Consider the following 12,925-nt stretch of genomic DNA (forward strand, 5'->3'; position numbering starts at 1 on the left):
GGGACAGAGGTAGAGAGGATGAGGCTTATGAAGGTGGGGACAGAGGTAGAGAGGATGAAGCTTATGAAGGTGGGGACAGAGGTAGAGAGATGAGGCTTATGAAGGTGGGGACAGAGGTAGAGAGGATGAGGCTTATGAAGGTGGGGACAGAGGTAGAGAGGATGAAGCTTATGAAGGTGGGGACAGAGGTAGAGAGGATGAGGCTTATGAAGGTGGGGACAGAGGTAGAGAGGATGAGGCTTATGAAGGTGGGGACAGAGGTAGAGAGGATGAGGCTTATGAAGGTGGGGACAGAGGTAGAGAGGATGAGGCTTATGAAGGTGGGGACAGAGGTAGAGAGGATGAGGCTTATGAAGGTGGGGACAGAGGTAGAGAGGATGAGGCTTATGAAGGTGGGGACAGAGGTACAGAGGTAGAGAGGATGAGGCTTATGAAGGTGGGGACAGAGGTAGAGAGGATGAGGCTTATGAAGGTGGGGACAGAGGTAGAGAGGATGAAGCTTATGAAGGTGGGGACAGAGGTAGTAGATGAAGGTGGGGATGAGGCTTAGCTTATGAAGGTGGGGACAGAGGTAGAGGATGAAGCTTATGAAGGTGGGGACAGAGGTAGAGGATGAAGCTTATGAAGGTGGGGACAGAGGTAGAGGATGAAGCTTATGAAGGTGGGGACAGAGGTAGAGGAGGATGAAGCTTATGAAGGTGGGGACAGAGGTAGAGGATGAAGCTTATGAAGGTGGGGACAGAGGTAGAGGATGAAGCTTATGACAGAGGTAGAGATGAGGCTTATGGGGGGGACAGAAGGTGGGGACAGAGGTAGAGGATGAGGCTTATGAAGGTGGGGACAGAGGTAGAGGATGAAGCTTATGAAGGTGGGGACAGAGGTAGAGGATGAGGCTTATGAAGGTGGGGACAGAGGTGAGAGGATGAAGCTTATGAAGGTGGGGACAGAGGTAGAGAGGATGAGGCTTATGAAGGTGGGGACAGAGGTAGAGGATGAGGCTTATGAAGGTGGGGACAGAGGTAGAGGATGAAGCTTATGAAGGTGGGGACAGAGGTAGAGGATGAAGCTTATGAAGGTGGGGACAGAGGTAGAGGATGAAGCTTATGAAGGTGGGGACAGAGGTTGAGGATGAGGCTTATGAAGGTGGGGACAGAGGTAGAGGATGAAGCTTATGAAGGTGGGGACAGAGGTAGAGGATGAGGCTTATGAAGGTGGGGAAGAGTGGGATGACAGAAGGTGGGGACAGAGGTAGAGGATGAGGCTTATGAAGGTGGGGACAGAGGTAGAGAGGATGAAGCTTATGAAGGTGGGGACAGAGGTAGAGGATGAAGCTTATGAAGGTGGGGACAGAGGTAGAGAGGATGAGGCATATGAAGGTGGGGACAGAGGTAGAGGATGAAGCTTATGAAGGTGGGGACAGAGGTAGAGAGGATGAAGCTTATGAAGGTGGGGACAGAGGTAGAGGATGAAGCTTATAAAGGTGGGGACAGAGGTAGAGAGGATGAGGCTTATGAAGGTGGGGACAGAGGTAGAGAGGATGAGGCTTAAGAAGGTGGGGACAGAGGTAGAGGATTACATTTATGAAGGTGGGGACAGAGGTAGAGGATTACATTTATGAAGGTGGGGACAGAGGTAGAGGATTACATTTATGAAGGTGGGGACAGAGGTAGAGAGGATGAGGCTTAAGAAGGTGGGGACAGAGGTAGAGGATTACATTTATGAAGGTGGGGACAGAGGTAGAGGATTACATTTATGAAGGTGGGGACAGAGGTAGAGAGGATGAGGCTTAAGAAGGTGGGGACAGAGGTAGAGGATTACATTTATTAAGGTTGGGACAGAGGTAGAGGATTACATGTATGAAGGTGGGGACAGAGGTAGAGGATTACATTTATTAAGGTTGGGACAGAGGTAGAGGATTACATGTATGAAGGTGGGGACAGAGGTAGAGGATTACATTTATGAAGGTGGGGACAGAGGACAAGTGGAAGACCAACACGGAGGGAGTCATGCAGTTGATTGTGGAAGCAAAGATTAACAAGATAAGTCAGTTTGACAGAAAGAGAGAGGATGTGGATGGAGTCCTGGAGAAGATTAAAGAAAATGAAGAGATGTTTAAGAAGGAAGTGGAGGAGAAGATAGAGCTGGAGAAGGAGGAGGATGTTATTTAAGAGAGTGAGGAGGGAAGTGGAGGAGAAGATAGAGCTGGAGAAGGAGGAGGATGTTATTTAAGAGAGTGAGGAGGGAAGTGGAGGAGAAGATAGAGCTGGAGAAGGAGGAGGATGTTATTTAAGAGAGTGAGGAGGGAAGTGGAGGAGAAGATAGAGCTGGAGAAGGAGGAGGATGTTATTTAAGAGAGTGAGGAGGGAAGAGGAGGAGAAGATAGAGCTGGAGAAGGAGGAGGATGTTATTTAAGAGAGTGAGGAGGGAAGTGGAGAAGAAGAGAGAAAATTAGTTAAAGTAGGTGAAGCAGATAAAGTAGGTGAAGCAGATAAAGAGTGGAGGAGATATTCTGTAATTACTCTACAGAATATAATACAGGTGCCGCTATTGCCACAGCTACTAATCACAGCTGCTATTCAGTTGAGATGTATTTATTTTTATTTTATTTAACTAGGGAAGTCAGTTAAGAGCAACATCTTATTTAAAATTACAGCCTAACCCTGCCCAATCAATCACAGGTGGTTGTGATAGAATCGAACCAGGGTCTGTAGTGACTACTCCAGCACTGAGATGCAGTGACTTAGACCGCTGCGCCACTCGGGAGCCCCAGGACTCCAAGGTAGCATGCTCCTGTTTGGATGCATGTGGATGCTGTAACTAAAGAAACAACATATGGGCCATCTACAGTGATTAAATCTCTGACCTCTTCGAAAGAGAGTGGAATGGAGGGAGGAACACACACACAGTACTATTTTTCTACAATGATTCAACAAACATCTAATTACAAATATGTGCAAGCAAAGGCAAGGTGGTTGTCCTGGGTGTGATATTACCTTAGATATACAGTGCCTTGCGAAAGTATTCGGCCCCCTTGAACTTTGCAAACTTTTGCCACATTTCAGGCTTCAAACATAAAGATATAAAACTGTATTTTTTTTGTGAAGAATCAACAACAAGTGGGACACAATCATGAAGTGGAATGACATTTATTGGATTTTTCAAACTTTTTTAACAAATCAAAAACTGAAAAATTGGGCGTGCAAAATTATTCAGCCCCTTTACTTTCAGTGCAGCAAACTCTCTCCAGAAGTTCAGTGAGGATCTCTGAATGATCCAATGTTGACCTAAATGACTAATGATGATAAATACAATCCACCTGTGTGTAATCAAGTCTCCGTATAAATGCACCTGCACTGTGATAGTCTCAGAGGTCCGTTAAAAGCACAGAGAGCATCATGAAGAACAAGGAACACACCAGGCAGGTCAGAGATACTGTTGTGAAGAAGTTTAAAGCCGGATTTGGATACAAAAATATTTCCCAAGCTTTAAACATCCCAAGGAGCACTGTGCAAGCGATAATATTGAAATGGAAGGAGTATCAGACCACTGCAAATCTACCAAGACCTGGCCGTCCCTCTAAACTTTCAGCTCATACAAGGAGAAGACTGATCAGAGATGCAGCCAAGAGGCCCATGATCACTCTGGATGAACTGAAGAGATCTACAGCTGAGGTGGGAGACTCTGTCCATAGGACAACAATCAGTCGTATATTGCACAAATCTGGCCTTTATGGAAGAGTGGCAAGAAGAAAGCCATTTCTTAAAGCTATCCATAAAAAGTGTCGTTTAAAGTTTGCCACAAGCCACCTGGGAGACACACCAAACATGTGGAAGAAGGTGCTCTGGTCAGATGAAACCAAAATTGAACTTTTTGGCAAGAATGCAAAATGTTATGTTTGGCGTAAAAGCAACACAGCTCATCACCCTGAATACACCATCCCCACTGTCAAACATGGTGGTGGCAGCATCATGATTTGGGCCTGCTTTTCTTCAGCAGGGACAGGGAAGATGGTTAAAATTGATGGGAAGATGGATTGAGCCAAATACAGGACCATTATGGAACAAAACCTGATGGAGTCTGCAAAAGACCTGAGACTGGGACGGAGATTTGTCTTCCAACAAGACAATGATCCAAAATATAAAGCAAAATCTACAATGGAATGGTTCAAAAATAAACATATCCAGGTGTTAGAATGGCCAAGTCAAAGTCCAGACATGAATCCAATCGAGAATCTGTGGAAAGAACTGAAAACTGCTGTTCACAAATGCTCTCCATCCAACCTCACTGAGCTCGAGCTGTTTTGCAAGGAGGAATGGGAAAAAATGTCAGTCTCTCGATGTGCAAAACTGATAGAGACATACCCCAAGCGACTTACAGCTGTAATCACAGCAAAAGGTGGCGCTACAAAGTATTAACTTAAGGGGGCTGAATAATTTTACATGCCCAATTTTTCAGTTTTTGATTTGTTAAAAAAGTAAATGTCGTTCCACTTCATGATTGTGTCCCACTTGTTGTTGATTCTTCACAAAAAATATAGTTGTATATCTTTATGTTTGAAGCCTGAAATGTGGCAAAAGTTCACAAAGTTCAAGGGGGCCGAATACTTTCGCAAGGCACTGTACATAGTTGTCATGATAAAGTCAGACAGTTGTACTAAACTCATAAGGTATTTAAAAGGTATTCAAGAAAATCTATAGTATTAGGCTATATCATGAAGTTTAAGACCATTGAACAGCAGGAACTCGGACAGACTGGACCTTTAACACATGCAAGAGTATGATTTATATTATAACGGTTACCAATAAAATAGATAACGTAAATAGTTGGAATGGTGACTGACCACAGAGAATAAGAGACCTGGGTTAACTTATTTGGGACTGGGGGGCAGTATTGCTTGGATAAAAAGGTGCCCAGAGTAAACTGCCTGCTACTCAGCCCTAAAAGCTAGAATATGCATATAATAGATAGAAAACACTAAGAAGTTTCTACAACTGTTTGAATGATGTCTGTGAGTATAACAGAACACATATGGCAGGAAAAAACCTGAGAAGAAATCCAACCAGGAAGTGGGAAATCTGAGGTTTGTAGTTTTTCAAGTCATTGCCTATCGAATATACAGTGTCCATGGGGTTATATTGCACTTCCTAAGGCTTCCACTGGATGTTAACAGTCTTTAGAACCTTGTTTGAGGCTTCTACTGTGAGGTGGTGGCGAATAAGAGCTGATTCAACCAGAGGCCTGCCAGAGTGCCATGAGCTGATCACACGCGCTCACGTGAGAGCGACCTGCATTCCATTGCATTTCTGAAGACAAAGGAATTCTCCAGTTGGAACATTATTGAAGATTTATGTTAAAAACATCCTAAAGATTGATTCTATACATTCTGACATGCTTCTATGGCCTGTAACGGTACTTTTTGACTTTTGGTCTGGACCTAATGATCGCACCTCATGAATTTGGATTACTGAGCTAAACGTGCAAACAAAAAGGAGGTATTTGGACATAAATGATGGACTTTATCGAAAAAAAAACACATTTATTATGGAACTGGGATTCCTGGGAATGCATTCTGATGTTGACTCCACAACATGGCGGATATCTGTATGGTTTGTTTTTGTGTCTGAGCGCTGTACTCAGCTTATTGCATGGTGTGCTTTCTCCATAAAAAAAATAAGGAGAAGTGGATATAAAATTTAATCCATAACAGTTGTATCTTTTAGCAATGTTTATTATGTAAATTGATGTGGCTCTCTGCAAAATCACCGGATGTTTTGGAACTACTGAACATAATGCGCCAATGTAAACTGATATTTTTGGATATAAATATGAACTTTATCGAACAAAACATACATGTATTGTGTAACATGAAGTCCTATGAGTGTCATCTGATGAAGATCATCAAAGGTTAGTGATACATTTTATCTCTATTTCTGCTTTTTGTGACTCCTCTCTTTGGCTGGAAAAATGGCTGTGTTTATCTGTGACTAGGTGGTGACCTAACATAATCGTTTGGTGTGCTTTCGTCGTAAAGCCTTTTTGAAATCGGACACTGTGTCTGGATTTACAACAAGTGTATCTTTAAAATGGTGTAAAATTATTGTAATTATGGCATTTCTGTTGTTTTGAATTTGGCGCCCTGCAGTTTCACTGGCTGTTGGTGAGGTGGGACGCTACATATCCCAGAGAGGTTTATAAAGAACAGACGTCAAATACTGAAATTGCACATGATTGAGCTTTTCTATTACAATAGAGATGTTGGATTAGTCACTAATTGCAAACTAAGATGAATCAAGCACAACTGAACTACTTGTGTGTTTTACCCAAGTGGTCTTGTGAAATAATTTGGTCCTTCAGAGTTATGTTGCTGCTTGCTGACACAGTGACAGTCCATATTCCCAGACATTGCATCCAAATAATTTTAACAGGCTTTTTCATTCATGAAGATGTTCCAACCCACTTTGAATCACTATATATATCTTCATTAGGCTTAATTTTTTCTGTTCCACCACAATAAAACCTCAAACCAGGGCACATTTTTGTGTTGCAGTTTGATTTCCTCTCCAGCCAGGATGAGCGTTCAGCTGGGATCTGAAGCACAACCTGCTGGATCTATACAGCATAAGACCAACCAACCAACAAACCCACCAACCGGGGGAAAACACACAGGAAATTCCAGATTCCTGAACCCAAAGCTGACAAAAAGGCTGTGTTGTATTCCGGCCTGCTCCCAGATCTGATTGCAGTAGCAGACCATAGGAGAGTGAGACACAAACGGATAACTCCATTCTCCACCTCCCTCTCCTCCCCTTCCTCTCCCCTGTATCACATTTCCCTACCCATACACAGCCGCACTCTGCCAGATCTCCCTCGTTTTAATTAATTTGCTCACCTATTTATTTTAAGGTATTACGTTTCATCTCTGTCCTTGGGCCTTCTCCCCATTGAGGTCCCTTGGAGGACAGTAGTTGTTTGGTAAGATGGGGCTGAAGGAGGTAAAGGGGGTGTGCTGGTGCCTGTGTGGTTGAGACGTGGTGCTGTGCAGACGTGGAATAACATCAGATTGACAGTGGTGGTGCTGAGAGAAGGCGGTGAGGATTGGGTGGATGTGGGAGGATCTTTGATTAGAGTGCTGCTGTACTGCTGCGTAATTACACCGCTGGCCGCTCAGCTCTCATTCTGCTTTACAGCTCTCTAGTTTACATCTCCCTAGCCTAAACCACTCTCCATCTATACTCTACTAAATCTCTTCTACATCTCTCTACTCTAATACATGTCTCTACTCTACTACATATCCCACTACATGTTTCTACACATCTCTACATCTCTCTACTACATCTTTCTACTCTACTACATATCTCTTCTACATGTCTCTACTCTACTACATATCCCACTACATCTTTCTACATCTCCCCACTCTACATTTATATCTCTGCTCTCCATCTCTCTGCTCTCAATCTCTCTGCTCTCCACCTCTACATATCTCTATTCTCCATCTTACTCTACTCTAGATCTGTCTCTACAGCTCTCTCTACTCTACATCTCTCTCTACTCTACTACATCTCTCTACTCTACTACATCTCTCTATTACATCTCCCACTACATCTTTCTACATATCGCTTCATCTCTCTACAACATTGTTCTACATCTCTCCACTCTACATCTATCTCCATCTATCCATCTCTCTGCTTTACATCTCTCTATTCTCCATCTCTCCACTTTACATCTTACCCAAATCTACATCTCTCTACTCTACAGCTGTCTACTGTACATCTCATCTCTACTACATCACTCTATTCTACTACGTATTTCTTCTACATCACTCTACTCTACTACATCTCCCACTAAATCTGTCTACATATCTCCACATCACTCTCTACTCTACATATCTCTACTATATTTCTCTTCATCTCTCTACATCATCGTTCTACATTCTCCACTCTACATCTATCTCCAACTATCCATCTCTCTGCTCTACCTACCTGCTCCACATCTCTCTCTACTTTTTATTCTACATATCTCTACTACATGTCTCTACTCTACTACATCTCCCACTACATCTTTCTATACATCTCCACATCTCTCTACTTTACATATCTCTACTCTACATATCCCTACATATATCTACCCTACATCACCAACATCTCTCTACTTCAAATCTCTCCACTCTGCATTTATCTCCATCTCTCTACTCTACATTCTCTTTAATCTACTACATCACTCTACATCTCCCACTACATATCTCTACTCTACAACATCGTTCTACATCTCTCCACTCTACATCTATCTCCATCTATCCATCTCTCTACTCTACTACATCTCCCACTACATATATCTACGTCTCTCTACTCTACAACATCTTTCTATATCGCTCCACTCTACATCTATCTCCATCTATCCATCTCTCTGCTCTACAACTCGACTCTACATCACTCTCCATCTCTCTATTCACCATCTCTCCACTCTACATCTCACTACTCTACTACATATTTATACTGTATGACATATCCAAGATGGCGTAGCAGTGCAGACGTGGTTTGTCGTCCTCTCGTTTACTTATTGTATTTTTTGTCTTTTTCTTGTATATATATTTCAATTTATTTTCAATCTCTTTTCAATTTTAACCTCTTGCTCCGACCTGACATGCAGGCGTCCCATCTAGACATCTGGAAATGCAAATGCGCTACGCTAAATGCTAATAGTACTATTTAAAACTCAAACGTTCATTAAAATACACATGCAGGGTATTGAATTAAAGCTACACTCGTTGTGAATCCAGGCAACAAGTCCGATTTTTAAAATGCTTTTTGGGAAAGCATGAGAAGCTATTATCTGATAGCATGTAACACCCCAAAAGACCCGCAGGGGACGTGAACAAAACAATTAGCATAGTCGGCGCTACACAAAACGCACAAATAAAATATAAAACATTCATTAACTTTGACCATCTTCTTTGTTGGCACTCCTAAATGTCCCATAATCATTATTGGGTCTTTTTTTCGATTAAATCGGTCCATATATAGCCTAGATATCGATCTATGAAGACTGTGTGATAAATTTTAAATTAAAAAATTTGACGATAAACTTTCACAAAACACTTCGAAATACTTTTGTAATGCAACTTTATGTATTAGTACACGTTAATAAGCGACCAAATTGATCACGATGCGATGTGTATTCTTTAGCTGCCCGTCTGGAAATAATGTCCGGGTAAAACTCAACCAAAATATCCGGTCGGAGACCTGAAGAAATGGCTTGTCTCTTCTTCGTTTGACCAAGAAACAAAGCCTAGGCAAATGACAAGACTATTGACATCGTGTGGAAGCTGTAGGTATTGCAACCTCAGCCCCATTTATTGTGGTTCGCCTTTATCAATGGGTTGAAGTGGCGGATGGATATATATTTCCATTTTCAGTGATCACATTTTCCTGCACTTTTTGATGAAACGCACGTTCTGTTATAGTCACAGCCGTGATTTAACCAGTTTTATAAACGTCTGAGTGTTTTCTATCCACACATACTAATCATATGCATATACTATATTCCTGGCATGAGAAGCAGGGCACTGAAATGTTGGGCGATTTTTAACAGAATGTTCGAAAAAGTAGGGGGTAGGAGTAACAGGTTAAATGAATATACCTTCCGGTAACCTGCCTCACCCAGTGTGACACGGATCCACTACTGTTTAGACCTTTTAGCCAGAACCTCCGTTAGAAGTTAGCCATCAGAAGCTAACCAGCAAATTAGTTACTAACTATTTAGTCATTGTTAGCCACTGCTAGCGGCCTTTACCTTCTGCACAGACGCTAGCCTTTTTAGCCTGGATAATACTTGCCAGCCTGCCAGTATCAGACTGTTTTCTCCACTACAACGCCTGATTCCTGCCGTAAACCATGGACCAATATTCCTGATCATCACAGCTAGCTAGCTGCCACTGAGTGACCCAGCCCTGAAGCTAGCCCTGAGCCAGGCCCACCTCCCGGCCGACTCTGTGATCACTCGGCTACTCAGCCGATGTCTCCGGGACTCTACCCCCATCATGGCTAGAATCCACTACTCAACCGGATCCTTGCTGTATGCTCTGGACCTTTACATCGGATCATCGCTGCAGAAGCTAGCACCAGTTAGCCGCCAGCCAGGCGCATCTCCTGGCTAGCAAAAAAACATACTACAACTACAATACCTCTTTCGCCATTTGGCCCGGACCCTATGTCGACACGGCACCCCGCCGTACCACCACGACTGGCCTGCCGAAGTAACTCTATCCGCTGTGCCCTCAACCGGCCTTTGCCGGACGTCGCAGCAGATGCTTCTGCTTACCCCAGCATGCTAACTTTAAGCACTGTGTCTCCCACATGCTAGCACAGTAACGACTGCTGGCCGGGGGCTCCGCGTTTTCCCTGTTCCATCTATTGCTGTTCATTGGACTCTATGATCACTTGGCTACATAGCTGATGATTGCTGGACTGTTCATTTATCACGGTACTCCATTTTGTTTATTTTTTTGTTTTTTTGTTGGCCCCAGCCTCGATCTCAGGCCCTGTGTGTAGTTAACCGACCCTCTCTGCCCATTCATCTGCCCATTCATCACCTCTTGTTGTCTTAGGTGACTAGCTGTTGTTGTCTTACTCATTGTTGTCATTGCTAGCTCTCCCAATCAACACCTGTGATTGCTTTATGTCGCTCTCTCATGTCAATATGCCTTGTATACTTTTGTTTAGGATAGTTATCATTGTTTTAGTTTACTGTGGAGCCCCTAGTCCCACTCAACATGCCTCAGATACCTCCTTTGTCCCATCTCCCACACATTTGGTGACCTCACCCAGCATAACTATCCCATCCAGAGATGCAACCTCTCTTATCATCACTCGGTTCCTGGGCTTACCTCCACTGTACCCGTACCCCAACATACCCCTGTCGGTACATTATGCCCTAAATATATTCAATCACACCCAGAAATCGGCACCTTTTATTCCCTGTCCCCAACGCACTAGACGACCAGTTTTGATAGCCTTTAGCCGTACCCTCATCCTACCCCTCTGTTCCTCGGTAGATGTGTAGGTTAACCCAGGCCCTGCTTTTCCCCAGGCACTCTCATTTGTTTACTTCTATAATCGAAAAAGCCTTGGTTTCATGCATGTTAACACCAGAAGACTCCTCTCTAAGTTTGTTTTACTCACTGCCTTAACACAGTCTCCCTTATCCGCTGCCATTTTTTAGAACTGCTATTACTAGACTGTTCCTAAAGATTGGAAAGCTGCCACGATCATCCCCCTCTATAAAGGCAGTGACACTAGACCCAAACTGTTATAGACCTATATCCATCCTGTCTTTCTAAAGTCTTCAAAAGCAAAGTTAATGAACAGATCACTGACCATTTCGAATCCCACCATACCTTCTCCGCTGTGCAATCCGGTTTCCGAGCTGGTCATGGGTGCACCTCAGCCACGCTCAAGGTACTAAACGATATCATGACCGCCATCGATAAAAAACAGTACTGTGCAGCCGTCTTCATCGACCTAGCCAAGGATTTCGACTCTGTCAATCACCGCATTCTTAACGGCAGACTCAACAGCCTTGGTTTCTCAAATGACTGCCTCGCCTGGTTCACCAACTATTTCTCAGATAGAGTTCAGTGTGTCAAATCAGAGGGCCTGTTGTCCAGACCTCTGGCAGTCTCTATCGGTGTACCACAGGGTTCAATTCTCGGGCTGACACTTTTCTCTGTATTTATCAACGATGTCGCTCTTACTGCGGGTGGTTCCCTGATCCACCTCTACGCAGACGACACCATTCTGTATACATCTGGCCCTTCTTTGGACACTGTGTTTTAACCAACCTCCAAACGAGCTTCAATGCCATACAACACTCCTTCCGTGTCCTTCAACTGCTCTTAAACGCTAATAAAACCAAATGCATACTTTTCAACCGTTCGCTGCCCGCACATTACATATCTCTACTCTGCATGTCTGTACATATCTCTACATGTCTGTACATATCTCTACATGTCTGTACATATCTCTACTCTACGTCTGTACATATCACCTCTCTACATGTCTCTACATGTCTTTACATATCTCTACATGTCTGTACCTATCTCTTCTCTACATGTCTGTACATATCTCTTCTCTACATGTCTGTAGATCTCTTCTCTAAATCTCTCTACATGTCTGTAGATATCTCTAATCTACATCTCTCTACATGTCTGTACCTATCTCTTCTCTACATGTCTTTACATATATCTACTCTACACGTCTGTACATATCTCTACTCTACACGTCTGTACATATCTCTACATCTCTCTACTCTACATCTCTCTTCTCTACATGTCTGTACATCTCTCTACTCTACATCTCTCTTCTCTACATGTCTGTACATCTCTCTACTCTACATCTCTCTTCTCTACATGTCTGTACATCTCTCTACTCTACATCTCTCTTCTCTACATGTCTCTACATCTCTCTACTCTACATCTCTCTTCTCTACATGTCTGTACATCTCTCTACTCTACATCTCTCTTCTCTACATGTCTGTACATCTCTCTACCTGTCTGTACATATCTCTACTGTACATGTCTGTACATCTCTCTATATGGCTGTACATCTCTCTACTCTACATCTATATACACCTCTCTACTCTACATGTCAGTACTACATATCTCTACTATACATGTCTCTAGATTTCTCTTCTCTACATGTCTTTACATATCTCTACTCTACATGTCTGTAGATCTCTTCTCTAAATCTCTCTACATGTCTGTACCTATCTCTTCTCTACATGTCTTTACATATCTCTTCTCTACATGTCTGTAGATCTCTTCTCTAAATCTCTCTACATGTCTGTAGATATCTCTAATCTAAATCTCTCTACATGTCTGTACCTATCTCTTCTCTACATGTCTTTACATATCTCTTCTCTACATGTCTGT

This window comes from Oncorhynchus gorbuscha, linkage group LG06 (assembly GCF_021184085.1).
Source record: "Oncorhynchus gorbuscha isolate QuinsamMale2020 ecotype Even-year linkage group LG06, OgorEven_v1.0, whole genome shotgun sequence".
NCBI lineage: Eukaryota > Metazoa > Chordata > Actinopteri > Salmoniformes > Salmonidae > Oncorhynchus > Oncorhynchus gorbuscha.